At 38.8% G+C, this 17448-nt stretch overlaps 1 long non-coding RNA gene across 1 annotated transcript in view; it reads right to left on the reverse strand.

Annotated features, from left to right (window-relative positions):
- The window catches only part of LOC308189334, a 44146-nt gene extending 27397 nt beyond the window's left edge, over positions 1-16749 (reverse strand). Inside the window, exons 1-2 of the long non-coding RNA XR_013946299.1 lie at positions 15584-16749; positions 12149-12187 (exon numbers count right to left, since the gene is read on the reverse strand). This is a non-coding gene — a long non-coding RNA (uncharacterized lncRNA). The remainder of the gene's footprint in view (positions 1-12148; positions 12188-15583) is intronic.
- Between the last annotated feature and the right edge of the window lie 699 nt (positions 16750-17448).

Genomic DNA, 17448 nt, shown 5'->3' on the forward strand with positions numbered 1-17448 from the left:
TTTAAAGGCCATCCAACATGAGAGTCCATGTTTTCTGATGTAAAATAAAATTATCTCAAATCATTGGAAAGGCTGCCCAGGCAAGCAGGGATAATTTAACATTTTTGTTTGACTGATTGATTGTTGGTTTATTTTTTATTTTTTATGTTTTTTTAACCAAAAATCTACCTCTCCTTATGATTTACCTAAATCATAGTCAGTAGATTATGGGCAGTCAGCCAGTCTCTTTCCAGGATGGGCTATTCAATAGTTTTCTATTGTAGGAAGGCAATTATATGTTGTGGGAACCAAATTTTGAATTATTAGATTGACAAAGGGAGAGAAACATCTCCAACCACATCTCACTGCGCCAGTATGTCTCAAAGCCTTTACGGTGCCTTCTGTTTCTTAGTACCCATCTTCTAATGTCCAGGTGTGATTGGTTCCGCAAATGTTGCCAGATAACATTTCTTACGGCTGTATTTGTTCGAGCAGACCATTTGAAGCAGGCATTGACATTTATTTTAGAAGTGACTGCTCAGTCAACAAAGACTTTGCATGCATCTTCCCACCTCCAGCTACCACTAGTAGTCTAGTGGTAATGAATGTTTGGGATACCAGTTCTGTCTTGCTCATCAACTTACCTGTTGCAGCTGGTGTGAGCATTCCACATAGGCCAATTTGTTTCAGGTAAGCCAAGCTGTTTAGGTACTGGTTAACCTAAACTGAGGTGAGTCAATCAGACTGAAATTACGTTGACCACATGTGGGCCTTGCCTTACTTAAAGCATTGTAAAACCCAAACTAGTGAAGATAAATTTAGTAGCTTTTAAAAATAGGGTCTACAGAGACTTCCATCCAAATAGCAGGATGTCTTTTTGCAGAAGACAAAACAATGTTCTTAGAAAGGAACAGATGTACTTTGTATTAACCTGTGGAGGTAAAGTGAAAGAACCTGTGTTTTCCTGGAAATGAACTAAGCATGTACTATGCATGCTATAAAAAGCGGTCATACTTTTGAACAACTAATTCCATAGGTATTTGCTTTTTTTTCCTTTTCTAGTGATATCCAATAATAAAAAAATAATTAAAGGTTCACATCATCTTCAGACTTCTTTTAACAAGCAAACAAAATGCTCATACAAAAGTTCTATGTAGGCATGGTTAAAAGGAAGGGAAGAATCAGAATATTGCTCAAGCTGTTTGAAGTTCTTTCAACCACAGTAAAATTCAAAGAGCCAATCACTGAATTTTCTGCAGCAGTTTTTCTTCATGGGAAATGTGTAATCCTTGAAAATTAAAATGTGAAATACTGGTCCTGTAAAATAACCTTGAACACTCCTGATGAATACAGGAAGGTTAAACATTCATCCTAGATTTATATTATAATGTATCCAGTACACAATTAAAGATTAGGCATTTGTTAGAGTTCTTAATTTTTGCTGATTAAGGTAGAGCACTTAGTTTTGGAAGAAAGTATAATCAAGAGACTGACTTTTATGTGGGTTTTAGAGTAGGGAGAGGAGAGTTGTTTTCTTTTTGTTGTCCTTTTTATTTTTTGAAGCAGAATTAACAAAAGTGAATAGACAGCTTACAGAAAGATCACCATTTATATTATTTTAGTGCTGAGCATGTTCCTTGTGCATATATTTAACCCAATATGATACAAAAATCCAGCAATGCAAAGAATGTCACTATCAAATAAGTACAATAGCACATTTGTGCTCTTTTGAGATATTTCTGTCTTTGCTACCTACTGTGAAAAGTGTTTTTTTTTTTTTTTTTTTCCCTCCTCCCTTTAAATAGGGAGTTGTGTAACACAAATACTGAGTGTACTTCACTGCTGGCAGATGTGCTCTGTATGACTCCATGTTCCATTCTTGTGGTCAACAGCTATTAAGTCTTGAAACATGTGAACTTGGGCAAGACACACAAGTTTAATTTTTTCTTTTTGTTGCTTTGTTTTAATGTGTAGTTTAAATGCAATGTGGTATTTAGAGAGCCAGCACATCCTCTGGGAAATCCATTCAAATAGTAAGCATGGTCATGTCTAAAATGGGATTTTTAATGGAAAAAGATGATCTTATTCATGCTGTTGCAGAGGAAAAGAAACAATCAGAAATATTTGGGGTTTTTAACAGAAAAATATTCTCTATTAAAAAAAAAAATATGTGAGTGATAAAGGGCCCTAACTTTTTGCTTTTACTTGCATAAATAGTTTCTTTAACTTGGTGATTATACTATGTCTAAATGGGTTACTTTGGGGGGGGGGGGGGGGTTCAGTTCCTGAAAGCAGCAGGTATTTCTTAGGTAGTTTACTCTACTTTGCTGTTTCCTATCTTCTCTCTGCAAGTTTCACTTTACCAGCATTGATTGCTTGTATTATTTTAACTTTGTACAGTAAGTTTTAGAGAGATTTATTTTGAATAGAATGTATATAACTGTTTTCCTGTGCACTATTTTTTTTTAAGAAATGAGAAATTGAGTGTGTAATTAAAAGATAATGTTATACACATTCAATATCAAAAGTGTCATCTTGTTCAGCATTACAAGTATAAATATATTTATAGATAGATACTTTATGACAGCAGCATTTTGAGACACAGAGATTATATTCTGTATCTGTTAAATGTGTCCAGTGTGTTTACCAAGTAAGAAAAACAATCCTTTAACTTCTATCTCATGTTAAACTAAACTTGTACCATATCCATAACCAAATCAAAATAATATGTCAATATTAAAAAAGGGGAAAGAGTATAACAGGCCACTTCTGGTATTTTAAGCCCCGGTCTTCATTAGATGTTACTCTGCTGCTTCATTGTAGCTAATTAACTTGTATATTGAAAACCCTTTAGAATGATTTGATACAGGGAGATGTGGGAATACGCCGTGCTGGGATTAGCACATTTATATTGCTTTAGCTGCATCCCTACTGCTTGGGTGCTGGAGGAGGTAACCATTTACAAATTTAGCTGTATTAGTATAAATCAGCGGTATAAATTCTATTGATATCAATTTCAAGAAAATCTGCTTTACTTCAGTGGGAGATGTACAGATAGATGATTTGCTGCTGTGCACAAGAGTATTGGAGTCTGGCCTAAAAGATCAGCTTTGAGAAGGTTTGTGTTTTTGTTATTCTGTGATTTTGAGAAGAGGAAAAAGTAGAGGTTTCAAAATACTGATATCAAAAGGTTGGATTTTGAAACAAAATATTGTGCCTTCTTTGATCAGTCAAAACAAAATTTTTAAACACATCTGTGTTATCCTCTGCTCCCCTCAAGATTTTGAATTTCCTGTCTTCTCTTCCAGCTTTACAGGAAAGCGCTCAAATAGCTGGGTGAGCTTGCTCTACAGTTTTTTTTTTTTTTTCATTTTGACTACATCAAACAATACAGTACTATTATTAAGTCTGTAAAATCTTGCATGTGCACTAATTAATTAACTCTCCATGGAAAGCTAAGCTTTCTGTGGAAAATTGGCTCTCCAGGCTGTGAAAGACTGCTCAAAACATTTTTTTTTTTTCCTGTTCTAGAGTAAAAATGAAACAAATCTGTAATACATAGCACGGGTATGAACTTCCAAACTCTGAATTCAAGCCAAAGAACGTCTCAGGCATTTCTAGGAGAAAAGCCACAAGTGACATGTTTCAGTATCAGTGTGCAGAGTGGCGTGAGCCTGAACTAAGAATGAATGGTGCTTTCTATCTTGTCATTAAATCGTTTATTTTTTATTTTTTATTTTTTTTATAAACTGACTTACATTGTAACGCATTTAAGGTTATTCTTAAAAATAAAAATAAACAAGGCATTTCTGTTCTAGGTCTTAACCTTGGCTTGTAATACTCATTTTGAGGAAACTGTTCTGAGTGTCATTTCTCTACACCTCTGGAGAGAAACGGAGGCACAAGATTCATTTTGCACAAGATACAAAAGAGTTTTTGGAGAGAATTGACTTTTTATCACTGCCACCCAGGGTTGGTAGAGATTTGATGGTTTAGTCTAGCAGAAGGTGGCACTATCCCTGTGCCAGTTCCGATCCACAGGTCAATACACATAAGATGTAAATCCCAAACCACAACTGTTTACTTGGGATATTTTGCCTTTATTTATATAAAGACAGGATCAGATCCTGTCGCTTCTGTAAGGCTGTTGAGTTCAATATATCCCAAATGTGAGAGGGACAGCAAGTAAAGATGTGTGCGCAATAGAAATCTTTATTGCAGGAATGTAGTCTGAATATTTAATATTTAATAGCCATGTGAATGCATTTTAGCTTTCTGTGATTTTGTGTTACAGACCAGGTTTTCAGCTTTCTTTATGGTTGCAGTACATTGAGGGTAAAGACACTTGTATTTTGCTTTGATATAGCACAGCGAAACATTTTTGAAACAATGCATGCAGTCAGTCTTTTATTTATGATTTTGTTTGTGCTCAACAGATTGCCCATTTTAAATGTGAGGGCATGAACACTGTTGCCTTCTCAGTCACCTTGCCGTTAAGTTGAAACATAGCAAATGGTTAATGTATGCATATATGTGGGGACTGTTTTAACCCACATTTCACACCACCACAATCGATTAATTGGTTTCGGGGAACAAAGCAAAACTAACAGCTCTTGCCCAGCTGCAGCAGGCAAGAGCTAGAACATATGCCAGTATCAAAGAGCGGGTAGGGCAGGAGACCCCTACCCAAAACGATGGAAAAAAGGGAGTCCAATCATCTTGGCAAGGCATGGGGTTACTTAAATGCTCTATTGTATGAAATATGAATGGGTCGGCATTGTGAATGACAGTGTGAGGGGCTTGTCTGCGCCGCCTATTAGCCACATGATTAACCAGATTACACGGGGAAATGGCTAAGGTAAATAAGGAGAGCCTTCTGCTGCTTCCTCCCCAAGGCCGAGAGCAGGGTGTCCACAGCCTTCCGTGTAAGGAGGAACTGAAAGGAAGGGGGTGGAGAGGACCGGGAGCTAAGCTGCAAATGCTGTGATCAACAATACCAAGGATTTCAAGGGTAACAGTGTGAACACATCTTTCTGGTCAACTTACACATCGGTATTGTTCCCTGTTGCCATGCAATGTGGAAGTAAATTGTTTGGCCTTGTGTCCTCTCAGTTTTCTCTCTGCCTTCCCAGATTAAGGGAGACCCATTGAATCATGACCACAAAGAGTGCAGTAGGTGCAGTGTGTGTCCTGCCACCTTCTCTTCCCTCTGGAACCTTCTTGCAAACAGATCAGCTCTCCACTCCTTCCCCACCATGCAGCTCTTACGGCACTGGGGTAACACTGTGAAAAGATCCATCTTGGCAGCTCAATAGAGCAAGGAGGGCTTACTTCAATCGGAGCTGTTTTGTGATGTAGGAGTCCTATGGTGCATACATATCAGCTGTGATTCAAAATAAACATACATTTACATTATGGAAGATCAGGCTAGAGCAACTGCACTTTCAGCTGCCTCAGAGTTTTCAGTCTTCAAAACGTCTGTTTGCGATGCTTAGAAAATCAGTGGTGAACTGAGCTGCAGTGCTGACACTGTCCATGTATGTCTCTGGTTCTGTGTGATGATTTCAAAAGAAGCTATATCAGAAATGATCAGGTGTATGTTCATAGCATGGAATGTATAATGCAAAATACATATGTATGATACGTTATAGATTTAAACTGTTTCAAAAAAGGAAAAAAATTGTCTCAAAGAAGCTGTATAATATTCTAGCTTTTCAGAAGAAAAGGCCACTAGTATTTGTAGGTCTTGTAGCATTCTTTAGAGCTCCAACCTCAGTCTCTTTTATCCCGTGGAGGGTTAAATTGGAGGTGCTGTATGACTGACTCATTGCAATGGAGCTGTCAGTGCCTAAACTGGGATGCAGCATCCTTGCAGGGAGGAGCCCTTATGCCAGGAGTTCTTTGACGCAAGCAATGTGCTCAGCTACGGGGCACTTGAAGCAGTTGGGCTCCCAAAGGAAACCACAGGTCCCTTAGTGTTTTTAGGGAGATTCTGGTACCTAAACTTGGAGATGCTCAAAAAGTAGTTAAGTGGGTTAAACTGAGACCTGGTTCTCACTGGAATAGAGGAGAATTTAAAGACAATAACTGGAATCATGGTATTGAAATGAGTGGAAAGGGGCAGCCTGACTTGAGTGAATTTCTTTCTTTTTAGTTTCAGGTGACCTAGTAACAAAACTCAGCACAAGTTTATGAATAGTTTGCCTTGGCCCAAATTTTCATTCTTTCCTAAATAAAATATTCAGCCAAAGCTTTTTGCCCAAGACTAACTTGGACATTGAGATTACTAGTTAATGGCAAAACAGGTTAAGAAACAGACTGGTTAATAATAATAATGTTAAACTCTTCAGTACTCTATGGATGAATAATCATAAATATTCAAATAGTGCTCTACTTAAGAAAATGTTCACAAATCTTAAGTTTTCCTGCATGTTTCACAGAGAAAGTGGTGTAATTTTCACTTTTGCTTTGATACACATTTGGTGTCAACCCTGGTCATGCAGTCCAGGTGTAACAAACAAAATTGGTGTTCAGTCTCATTGCCACAGAAAGTAGTAGAAGTGGGAAAAAAAAACAACACAACAAAAACAAACAGCACCACCAAAGTGAAAAGGCACTCGGCAGAACTTTTTAGAAGAATTAAGTGGACGTTTCATTGTGTTTAGCAGTTCTTCTTTCAGGTCTTTACACACCTAGATGTTTGGTAAAACCCCCAAAATACAATTGTGCAAAGCTCATTTCCTAATTACCATGTGGAGTGCTTACTGCAGTTTTCCTAAAGTTTCTGGTGAAACTCAGCTCTGCTCCTTGTTCTTTCTTTTCCGGGAGTCAGTGTCCTGACCAGTTTGGGTATTTATATTATTTTTTGTAATCTAAACTACTCAGAATTTTCATTTCTTGCCCTAATCTGCTGTTCATTGTCATTTTGCTTAGTTTTATGGTAACCATTTCACCCACAGATGGATGGATGCTTGCCTATCCTGAGGCAGTCTCTTGAGTTTGCCTGTGTATATGTTTTGAATAGCAGGTGTGACCGCCTATTAAGCTTGTGTTTTTTAGTACCATATTTGATTACATTTTTGACTTGCAAACATGTTGAATTTACTGAATTTTATTGAATGTTTCTGTTGAAGTGGAATGAATTAACCCTGTTTTATAGTCATTCTTTATTTGAGTGCAGGGTTTGATTTTTTTTTTTTTTCCCTGCATAACCATCTTCATTTGCAACATAAGGATGTCTAGAGCTTTGTGTATGGGCACTTTAATTTTTTAATTTTTTTATTTTTTCCTAACTAAATCAGAATATCTTGGTGGAATAGAATGTTTTGTATAATCTGTATATTGTCTACAAATGGTGCACTCTTACTGCATCCTCAAGTTTCTGTTAGCTTGTGTATAGTGAAATTTTCCATGCCCTTCTGGTTTAAAGTACTATTTCTGTGATTATCAGAACAGATGTAATGGTATTGATAAAAGCTCAGTTTGTATCCTTTGTTACCTTTAAACCTGATTCTCTACAGCATTGTTTTAGGTGGCTGTTGTGCTTGCATGCTCAGAAGAAATGTCCGTTGAGCCATCCATACATATGTAGTCTGCCAATTAAAAGGAGAGAAGCTTCCTTGGTAGGTTTCTTTCCACTGTTCTGCTTGTTGTTAAACAGATGTAGTGAAGGAGTATATTGATTCCACTGCAAGAAGGAAGGGTTAATTAATCTGATAGTGAAGTGATGGGTTTTTGCTGAGAGGATTTTTTTCCAATGGGGAAGGGACAAATTGACTTATTGGTTAATTGAAGGAGAGAATTGACTGGGAGAGGCAGTGAGATTTGATGAATGTTAACTGCAGGAAAGAAGGGCCTTTCAAATATATGGACAAATATTTATTTCTTTCCTCATTTGTCTGTCTTCATGTGAAATGGAGATGTGTGGTTTTATGTTGACTCCTTTTGGCATGGTCTATTTCCTTGGACTTGTGCAAGATGGGCAGCCCTGGCTTTGTGTGAAACATTTTCTCTTCAGAAGTATGACTGGAAACATTCCCACATTTAAGTCTGCAGAAGGTTTTGCTGCTTTTTTTTATTATTTTTTTTTTTCTAAAGCTGCTTTTTGCACTTCAGTTTGCTGAGCCTGCCAGTAAATGTTCTTTGTCATTAACTGCAATTGCCTAATCCAGGCCTGGATTGTAATGCAAGTTAGGTATCTAACTCCAACTAAAATCAATATGAATTAATACTTTTTCCTTTAAAAAATCTTCCAAACTTTACTAGGTAACTCTCTGTATTGCTAGGACCAGAATTGCCTCCACAGATGTTGTCACTGCCCCATAAACCTTTGAAGGAAGGACCTTGTTTTGTTCTGCATCCTACAGTACCTGGTGCCACAGCCTTCTTGTTTCCGGCTAGGGCCTCTAAGTGCTACGTTAATGAAAAAATAAAATAAAAAAATAAAACAATAATTGTAATGCCAAAACCAGTAACACCAGTAGTAGTAAATAGTTACATATTGGTGCCACACAAATATTAATTACTTCAATGTTTAATTTAATTTCTAATTAATTTAGAATTAATTTCCTAATTTATGTCTGAATGCAGTTGTCATAAGCTTCCTTTAAGAGACCTGTGAGAGACCAGAAGTGTTTTAATTTCCATTTTACGAAAATGGAATAAAAAGGCTCAAAATACTGTCATTTGAGGACTCTAACTCCTAGAGCGACCTCAAGGAAGTTTGTCCTCTCCTTGGGAAAACTGTGTTTGTAATGGGGTTAGGGAAGGAGCCTATTCGGGGAATTTTCCATGTTGTGGGACAGCAAACAGCAAAATCCCCAGGGGTCAGAGCAGTTATTGGAGCTCAGTGTCGTAATGTTACAATAATTTCCCTCTTGCAATGACATTACCCTAGGGATTGGGGGAAAACTGAATGTTGCAGACCATTCTGACTTGTGAAGAAGCTGTGTTTGTCCCTTCCTCCTCTACTATCCTTCCAATCTGCCCAGGCATGCCCTGGCCTTATTTTTATCACCATTAGATGAGATTCAGTTGCTTTTAAAGCAGGGGTGTCATAGGAATGAGCTCTGTGAAGACGTAATATTCAGATTTATAAACTCCCAGAGGGATAAGGAAGGACCTTTAATTAGTGAATAATAGGCCTAGCCCATAAAGTGCCCATTAAAAAAAATTAAAAAAAAAAAGGCAGCAAAGCAGCCACATATCAGGAAGGAAATGGATAAGAAAAAAGTTTTAAAAAAATTGGTATGTAAGAAAGAATTCTTGGGTGTGGGTGGGAGGTTGCCTTATTTTAAAATGCACTATGTTCAAAACATAGGAGCAGCTTTGCTCCAGGTTGCTTATCCCAGGCAACCAGTTACACCTCCATGCAATTGAGGCAATACCAGATGGAAGTGAGTGGGGGAAAGGTATTAAGGGAAATTTGTGCAGCTGGAAAAGATCTTTATATTTGAATTCTTAATGGGAAACTTATGAACACACCAGAGCAGAGCAAATATTTCACACTTTATATGACAATACTACCAATAGCAGTGAGCTGCTGCAATTCACGATTTGGCTAGCGCAGTTTGGCTGATGGAGCAGGAGAGGTGTCACTGTCATATGATGATAGTCCTTGCTCTCTCCTGCACTGCCTGGGATTTCACCTTGGACTGAGCCAATCTATCATTCTGCTAAGGGAAAAATAAGAAGTGGGTTTCTCCATAAAACAAGCGAGTGTGATTGAAGGATGTTTTGCTCCCCTTTCCTCCCTAATAATTTACAAGTTTTCCCTTGTAGGAAGTGGAACCTGAGAAAGTTTCTTCCAAAATGAAATGCTCACTCACAGATTGACTGTTAAATGTGCGCTGTGTGTTTGTCAGGGATGCTCTAAGTGGTACTAAAGCTGACAGAATACAAGCAGGAGCTGACAGCTTCACTCCAGTTACAGCTGATTAAAGGCTGCAGGGGCCTGGGGGCCCCATCTCTAAAAGAGGACCACTGCAAATTCACCAGAGCTCTTGCAGCCTGTGTGTTTTACATTGTCTGGCACAGAGTGTTCTAGGTATCACACTCAATAATCAACTTCTGCCTCCGATTTTGGAGTGTTTGATAACAGAAACAAACAAGAAGTTAAACATGCAAATGAGAATTGCATTACGTTATGTATGTACATTGCATTGTGTACGACAAGCAGTAGTGTAAGATGTAAGCACTGCAAATGTTGAGCCTCAGTGTAAAGTTTAGAGCCATTTGTGGCTCAAAGCTTATGGTTGGGTCCTCTACCAGCCTCCTCCCCGTTTCCATAAAATTTATTTATACCATAATAATCCTTTCATGCTGTGCTATGAAGGCAGCTGAGTGTAAGTGCTGGGAGCCTGTCACCGTCACCCTGCTCGCCACTCCTGCTCTGCTCCCATTGTGGCTGGGCTGTGTGACTGCCTGGAAGGAGCTGAGACCTCATCATGTCTGCACCCAAGCCATGGTGGGGTGCTTGTCTGGGAGCGCTGACTTCATTAGATGGCTGAGCACATAGGTTGAACCTTTGTGGATGGAGCATGCTGGCTGCTCAGTTTGGGGGCTCTTACCTATATTTATGTAGCCAAGGCACTCAAGCCTAGCTAGTGATCCAGCCTGCCTCAGTTCTGAAAACCTAACCAGAATCATTTAAAAAAAAAATATCTCACTATCAAAAAGTGCTTAGTGCTGTCTGGAAAGAAGAGAGAAATCACATCTGCTGTTCTGATTGTTTTTGTTTGTAACTTCCAAAAGCTAACAAGCATGATTTTCTCATGTATGGTGCGTGCACCTTTTACCTACACCTATGCTGAACCAACTCCACTTTGAGAACATTTCTTTCTCTCAGTTCTGTCCCAGGTCAGTTTTACATAATGGGTATTTTTTTGTTCCTTCACTAATGCCTAGAGAACGTCACATCACAATATGCCCTCCCAAACATTGGATAATGAAATATGACAGTGTAACAGGTGGGTTATTTTGTTGTTGTTGTTGTTTGGTTTGTTCTGTTTTACTGAAACCATTAGAGATTTTTCTTTGCATTATTTCTATGAGGAGCTGTCTGTTAAGCAAAACAGAAAAGCAAAGACAGCCATAAGAAGCAAAACAACCATATTTCCCCCTTCTGCCCTAAATTTCAGTCTTACTTTATTAGCACCAGAGGCCGGATTCTCAAAACTGCTGATTAAAAAATAAATAAATCCATGCAATCTTTAGAATACTTTTGCAGAGTGCTTTTTTAAAACACGTGAAAATAAATCAAAGCTTGTGGCTTAAAAATCAGAACTGCAAGCACAATATATAGTAGGTCAAGTAATAGATTTTTTTTTTTGTTACATTAATCTATTAATATATTTTTAGAAATGCTAAATATTTAAAGCTCCAGACTGAGAGCTATTATTAAGGTGATTTATTTGCGTAGTTGATCTTAGGTAATGCTTTTGATCTCCATTTTCATTCACATAACTGGAAATTAGTTTTTCAAATGTGTATAGCTGTAGAGAGGAAGACATACAAGATGTGTCTCAACAAAAGAAACTCAAAAAGCAAATCATTCCTTATCCCTCAGTGATGGGAAATTGTTTGTCATTAGTTTAGGCAAATTGTTTAACAGCATAGTAGTAGTATATCACCAGAGCGTTTTCATACTCTGAGCCCTCTTGTTGTTTTTTAAAAGGAAGCCAGTAAGACCTAGAGGCTTTTAAAGTGCAGCACTCAAGGTTTGCTGATTTCCTCTAAGTGAGCAACAAGAAGTCTGTATATTTCAGTAGATATGTATGTATGCATCTGCATATATTTCTATATATACACACATATATAGCCATTTATTTAAGTGTATATGTAATTGTATATATATAAGTTCATGTGTATATAAATCATAGGCCATGAAAAGAAACATATATACAGTCTTTGTTCATCCTCTTCTCCAGACTTCCTTGGGTCTATCTTTATATTTATTTGTTTTAAATCTTTTTGGGGGGCTTAATTAAAGCTCTGCTGGAGCTATTAAATTCTGCCTCAGATGGTATTTCAAACTTATTTTAAGATAATACAGAATGTACTAACAATAATAGGAGAATATAATTGCCATTACTGAATGAGTTTTTTTTTTTTTTAAAAAACATAGAATAGCACATATAAATTAGAATCCATGTGTAAAAAATGTACGTACCTCAGAAAAGATGCACTGAACTTTTGACTTGGATTTGGACTAGAGGAAAAAAAAAGAGGAGGAAGTGAGTTTATGTGAGAGACTGGAACAGAGAGAGCTCAGGAAAAGCAAACATGCTTTGCAAAAGTAATTCGGTTTGCATAATTTATTTCAAATATGCATCCTCTCTGGTGTGTGAGTGCTCCCTCCATTGCTCCTCCCTCCTCCCCACCCCCCCCATCACTTTTCTTGTAAAAATAGGAATTCCAGTGCTGCTTGCGTTCCAATATGCCAGTTCAAACAGGGTGCCTGGCAGTAGCTCAGCACCTGTGTACTTGACTACTTACTGCTGATGAGCCTTGCTTGCCGGTAATCTAGATTTATGGTAAGTCTACCCTTTTCCTTCATCTACAAGGTCCGGGGATGTTCGGGTAGCCAATCTGCCCTTAAATATGTCTCTGAGGAAATGGTGCTAATTAGTATTGGAATTTACAGCCTTCCATTTTATTGACTTGTCCTACTTTCTCCGATAATTAACTAATGAGTAAAGTAATGAGCTATGTTAGTCAGTCATGATGTTCAATTAAACAGCAAATCAATTATTGAAAATAGTTTTGGACAGCTCTTGTACTGTCATAAGGTAGGAGTGTGGATGTGTGTGCATGCATGTCTCCAGTGCATGCCCTAGATGTGGCAGCATCCGTCTCCAGAGGGTACCTCACTGCAGGGAAGAAGGGGGCTGCGTGGCCACAGCCAAAGGCTCTTTCCCACTTTGGCTGCCCTCTGCTCAGCTCTGCTAAACAACACCATGGTGCTGGGGCTTCCCAAAGGGAGCTTCTTTGGATGGGGTGGAGGTCCCAAAAGCTTGAGAAATATGAGATGGCTATAAAACAGTGAGCGCTTTTTGTAACGCTGAGGACAGCAGAGAGATGGTATGAGGTACATGTGCCCATTCACTGCTCTGACCCCTCTGCCTCTTTTCTTGGTACATGCAACACTTTCCATTGGAAAGCCATGATGCCCTGTCCCAGAGCTGGCAACAGAGCAGCAGGGACCAATGCACAGATACGAGTCTTCAAATCCTGCCTCTCTCTTGGTTACAGCTGTACCTAGGAGGGACAGAGGGGATGGCAGGGAATTCAGGATGTTTCCCCAGAGGGCTTTCCATACCACCCTGAGCAGCAGTTGCCCACTGGAAGGGGTTCTCGGGATCATTGTGTCACAAATCTCCTGCACCATGCCCACCAAACTTGGGAGCACCACTGCACATTGACTCCTGTGTTGTGTTTTGCCAGGGCGAAGCAGTGACTCAGGGCTTGACTTCAGTCCTTACAACACAGGTGGCTTCTTTTTCCATGGGCCAGCCACAGATCTTTTTGAGAAATAGGCAGTTATCATCTCCCTGATGTTGTATGTAGAGTTGAGGCTATGAAATATGAGGGGCATACAGAGGGCTGTAATTTGCATCATCATTTAGTAACTTGCCAACTCTTCAGTGTTACCTATCCTTTCATTTGACCTTTATACCCTTCTTGTTTTCATCAGGTCCTTTGCTTCCCAATTTCTGCTGCACCAGCTGATTGGTGCTGCTGGCACTGCTCCCAGTAGTTCTAGGTGCTCTCATGTTCACCTTCCAGGTGACACCCAGCTTGTTGCACTTGCTGTTACTTTTAGTTCTTCTTTTGTTGTTTTGTACTTTAGCATTATTTCCACATACAGCAGGCAAACATGCCCTAAAAACTCAGCAGTCCAGGAAAAACTTTTACATTCCTACACTTTACCAATAACAATTAGTTTTGACTCAGCAGCAGAATTTCTTTGCAGATGGCAGTGATACTGCGTTGAGCAATGTGATGATTTAAAAAAGGCAATAAAAAAGAAAAAGTTCATACTGGAAAAATTAGTTTGGCCTTAAAATTTTAACCTAATATTGTCAGATATGTTGAACCAGAAATAACACTCCTAAAGCCTTGCCGTGCTCTCTTCCAATTTTGTTTGCATAGCAAAGTGGCACAAATAGTGCCATGCCATTGTTGTTGGCACTGTAGTCATACAGACTTGCCCTATAATTATTCGTTATTAATAATAGTAATAGCACAACCTTTCTTTTTTTTTTTTTTCTTTCCCCAAAGGTAGTGAGCATGCAGAAAGCTACCCCACCTATCCCAAACTGAGAAGGAAAAGCAGGCCAGTGAGCAAGGTGCTTGAATATGGAGACAGCAGACTGAGTGTATTGGCTGTAGCCATCCAATTGAATTGAGATTCATGAGAGAAACAACAAGGCAAAACAAATCAAACACAGTTCAAAAAAGGCAACATAAAGTTTTCATTTCCAAACAGTTTTAATTCACTGTTTGTGCTCTTTACTGAGAATATGCAAGGAACACAAACATTCCCATATGAATTAAATTACACTTTACATATGAATTACATTAGAAATATGAGCTACACTAAAGAGATAATTAGTGCTGTCCTGGGTTATGTGAGCACAAACAAAATTAAATAAGAACAATTTCAAAGTCAAGTTTTGCTTTGCCTTTTCAACTAAGTTGGTTTAATCAGTGATAATGACTGAAATAAATCCACTCCATATAAAACAATGCACAACATATCAGACTGTGTGAAATGCCATTACTAAGTCCTGTGCCTTGGTAAATCATGCAGTCAAGCAGGAGTACGATGTCACAGACACTATGCTACGGAAAATGCACCACTGCTGGGTGCCAAATGCTGAAGGTGATGGTCCCTGAGGCTTGCGAGGAAGCAGTGTCTACAACAGGCCAGTGTTGCCACTCCGCAGATAGTGATGGGGGGGCCACAAGGGTGTGTGCTAGGGATTTTTTTAATTCTTACATAGGAATGAGAAAGGGCAGCCCCAGGAAAACGCCAGTGCTAGCACAGTGCAATGGGAGGGAGGGGAGCGGGAGAAGCAAAGGTGGGGGGAGAGGAGCAAGTGAGAAAGATAACAATACCCAGCAGAAGTGGACTACCTGCATGGAAGTGCCTCAGCCCCTAAATAGAGCTATGGTTTATGACTACCTTGCCTAATGAGCTAAACTCTGGTGACCATAAAACTGAAATATAATTATGACATTAAAGATGCCTATATTTGAACTTAATTATTAATTAATTTAATGAGAGAATAGGAGGTTGTAAAATTGCTAATTAAATGGCTCTGTAAAACTGCAGACGGCAGAGAATTTACCAAATGATGAATCCCACAACAGTATTTGGGCTATATCAATATTCTATTAATATACAGCAGTATGCCAGAGGTACTGGCTAGTACGCTACTCACAGTTAAGCCGATGTGACAGGCATACAGAGTGAAAGAAAATGAAGTACATAAAATTCCAGATGACAGCAACCTTGAAGACGATCTCTGCCCCCACCTCTGTGGCAGCTTCTGAAATCAGTTAAACAAACTCAGAAATGCAGGATAAAAATCAATCTTACCATTTCAAACGTGAGTGAATTGGCTCGAAGCAAACGACACACCTAAGGTCTTAGGCACTGGGGTGCTGTGCCGCTCACTCTCTGCTTGCGTGCGGGAATGGTCAGAGCTAATCTGGACTTAAGTGCCACGGAGTGGGAGAGACTCAGCCTGAGAGTGTGTGGCGTGTGTGCGCCCGCATGTGAAAGAGGAGCTGAGTGAGAACAAAAAATAACTGTCCCTGTGTGATTAGCGAAATGAAGCTCAAGTGAACCTGCGGGAGCTGCATTCAGACCTGCGGGGGACAATTTTAGAGATTCCCACACTGCTCTGTGAACATGCAATGAATTTTCATTGCAGTGTTCAAATGGCAACGCCATTTGGATGACATTCATTTTAAAATACAGGGAAGTAGTGTAGGAAAATGTTTTCTTTTAGCATAGAGCCTGATTCAAGCAATGTCAAAAGAAAACGTGGGGAGATCTTACTCTGCATGTGTCTAAATGTCTGTCGTGACTGATTACTGGGGGGAAAAAAAATAGGTATCCTTTAGGTATCCTTTATAGTTTTGTAGGAAACAATGAAATACTGCTGAACAATGCAACACAAAAACACCAGGTCAAATATATGAGGTATGTTTTAGTATTTGCATGAATCCTTAAACTGTTCTTTTTTTATTTTTTTATGTTTTATTTTACCTGCTATATGGCCTGGCTATCTTACACATTTTGTTTTTTCAATGTACTGTTGACAGCACCAAGAGGTGATTTGACAAGAAAGATCAAAGTAGAAATATCAAGAAAATAGGGTGGGAGCGGGAGTGGGTTCTCCCCACTCTAAGGAGAACATCACAGGTATCACATTAACATCTCCCATTTCTGGAAAATGGATGGAGGCTAGAGATAGGGGTTTTGTTCCCAGGTCCTTTGTGAGGTCTGAAGAAAAAAAAAATCAACTTTCTGCACCTGAGTTTCTGCTTTTTTTGAGCTAGGAATAACAGCAGCTTGTTGCCACCTATTATCCAGGTTTTATATCAGTAAACAGGAACATGTAAGCAATTTCTGAGAAGGTAATGTCTAGAAGTCACTTCTCACTGACTAGTTTGGGACAAGACTTTAGGAAGTGTCACTTCTTGTTTTTTAATATCTATCTTGGGAGATATGAACAAGGTAATTTTAAGGAGCTATGTGCTTCACATGATAGTCTGGTTTAACTGATCTTAGATACTAATACAATTCACAGTCTCTCGATACTCAGAAACCTCACTGGTGGGCTTTGTGTGAGAATCTATAGCTAAAAGAGCTTCTGCTTTAAAAAATCTTGATCCCAATTTAGAAAACTACTCTGGCTGGTTTCCATCTTATAATATGTGCAATTAATAAATATGAAAGCTTCTATGCATTTATTATCATTGTTTCATGCCCTGCAGTTTTATAGACCCAATTTCTCAAAAAGTGACTTACCAGAAATAAAACCAGACAGATTTCTTCTATTGTGAGACCAGCTATCAAGGCTGCCCCCCTGACTGAAGGCTTTTGTGAGGTCTGAACTGTGTTTCATTCATACAGGTTTCGATCCCAGCAACACAGACAGTGAGTTAGCAGTTGGAATTGGTGGGTTTCTAGTAAAAAGAAAATGCCAAATGAGTCATCATCACTATGTTGCAGGTTACATATTTAGACTATTGAAGCAATTGCCTCGTTATGTTCCCCAGAGCAAACATGGGCTGAACTTTATTACTTGTTTATATACTTGTTGTATATGGCTTGTGCTCCTTGCCAGAGAAATTATACCTGCAGCACAGCAGCTGGCCAGAAGGGAAAGAGGGGTACAAAACTAGGGGATGTTCTTATCTCCAAACTTCTGAGAAAGAAACATCTGAGAAAGG

The sequence above is a fragment of the Anser brachyrhynchus genome (assembly GCF_964034855.1).
Source record: "Anser brachyrhynchus genome assembly, chromosome: 2".
In the NCBI taxonomy this organism is placed as follows: domain Eukaryota; kingdom Metazoa; phylum Chordata; class Aves; order Anseriformes; family Anatidae; genus Anser; species Anser brachyrhynchus.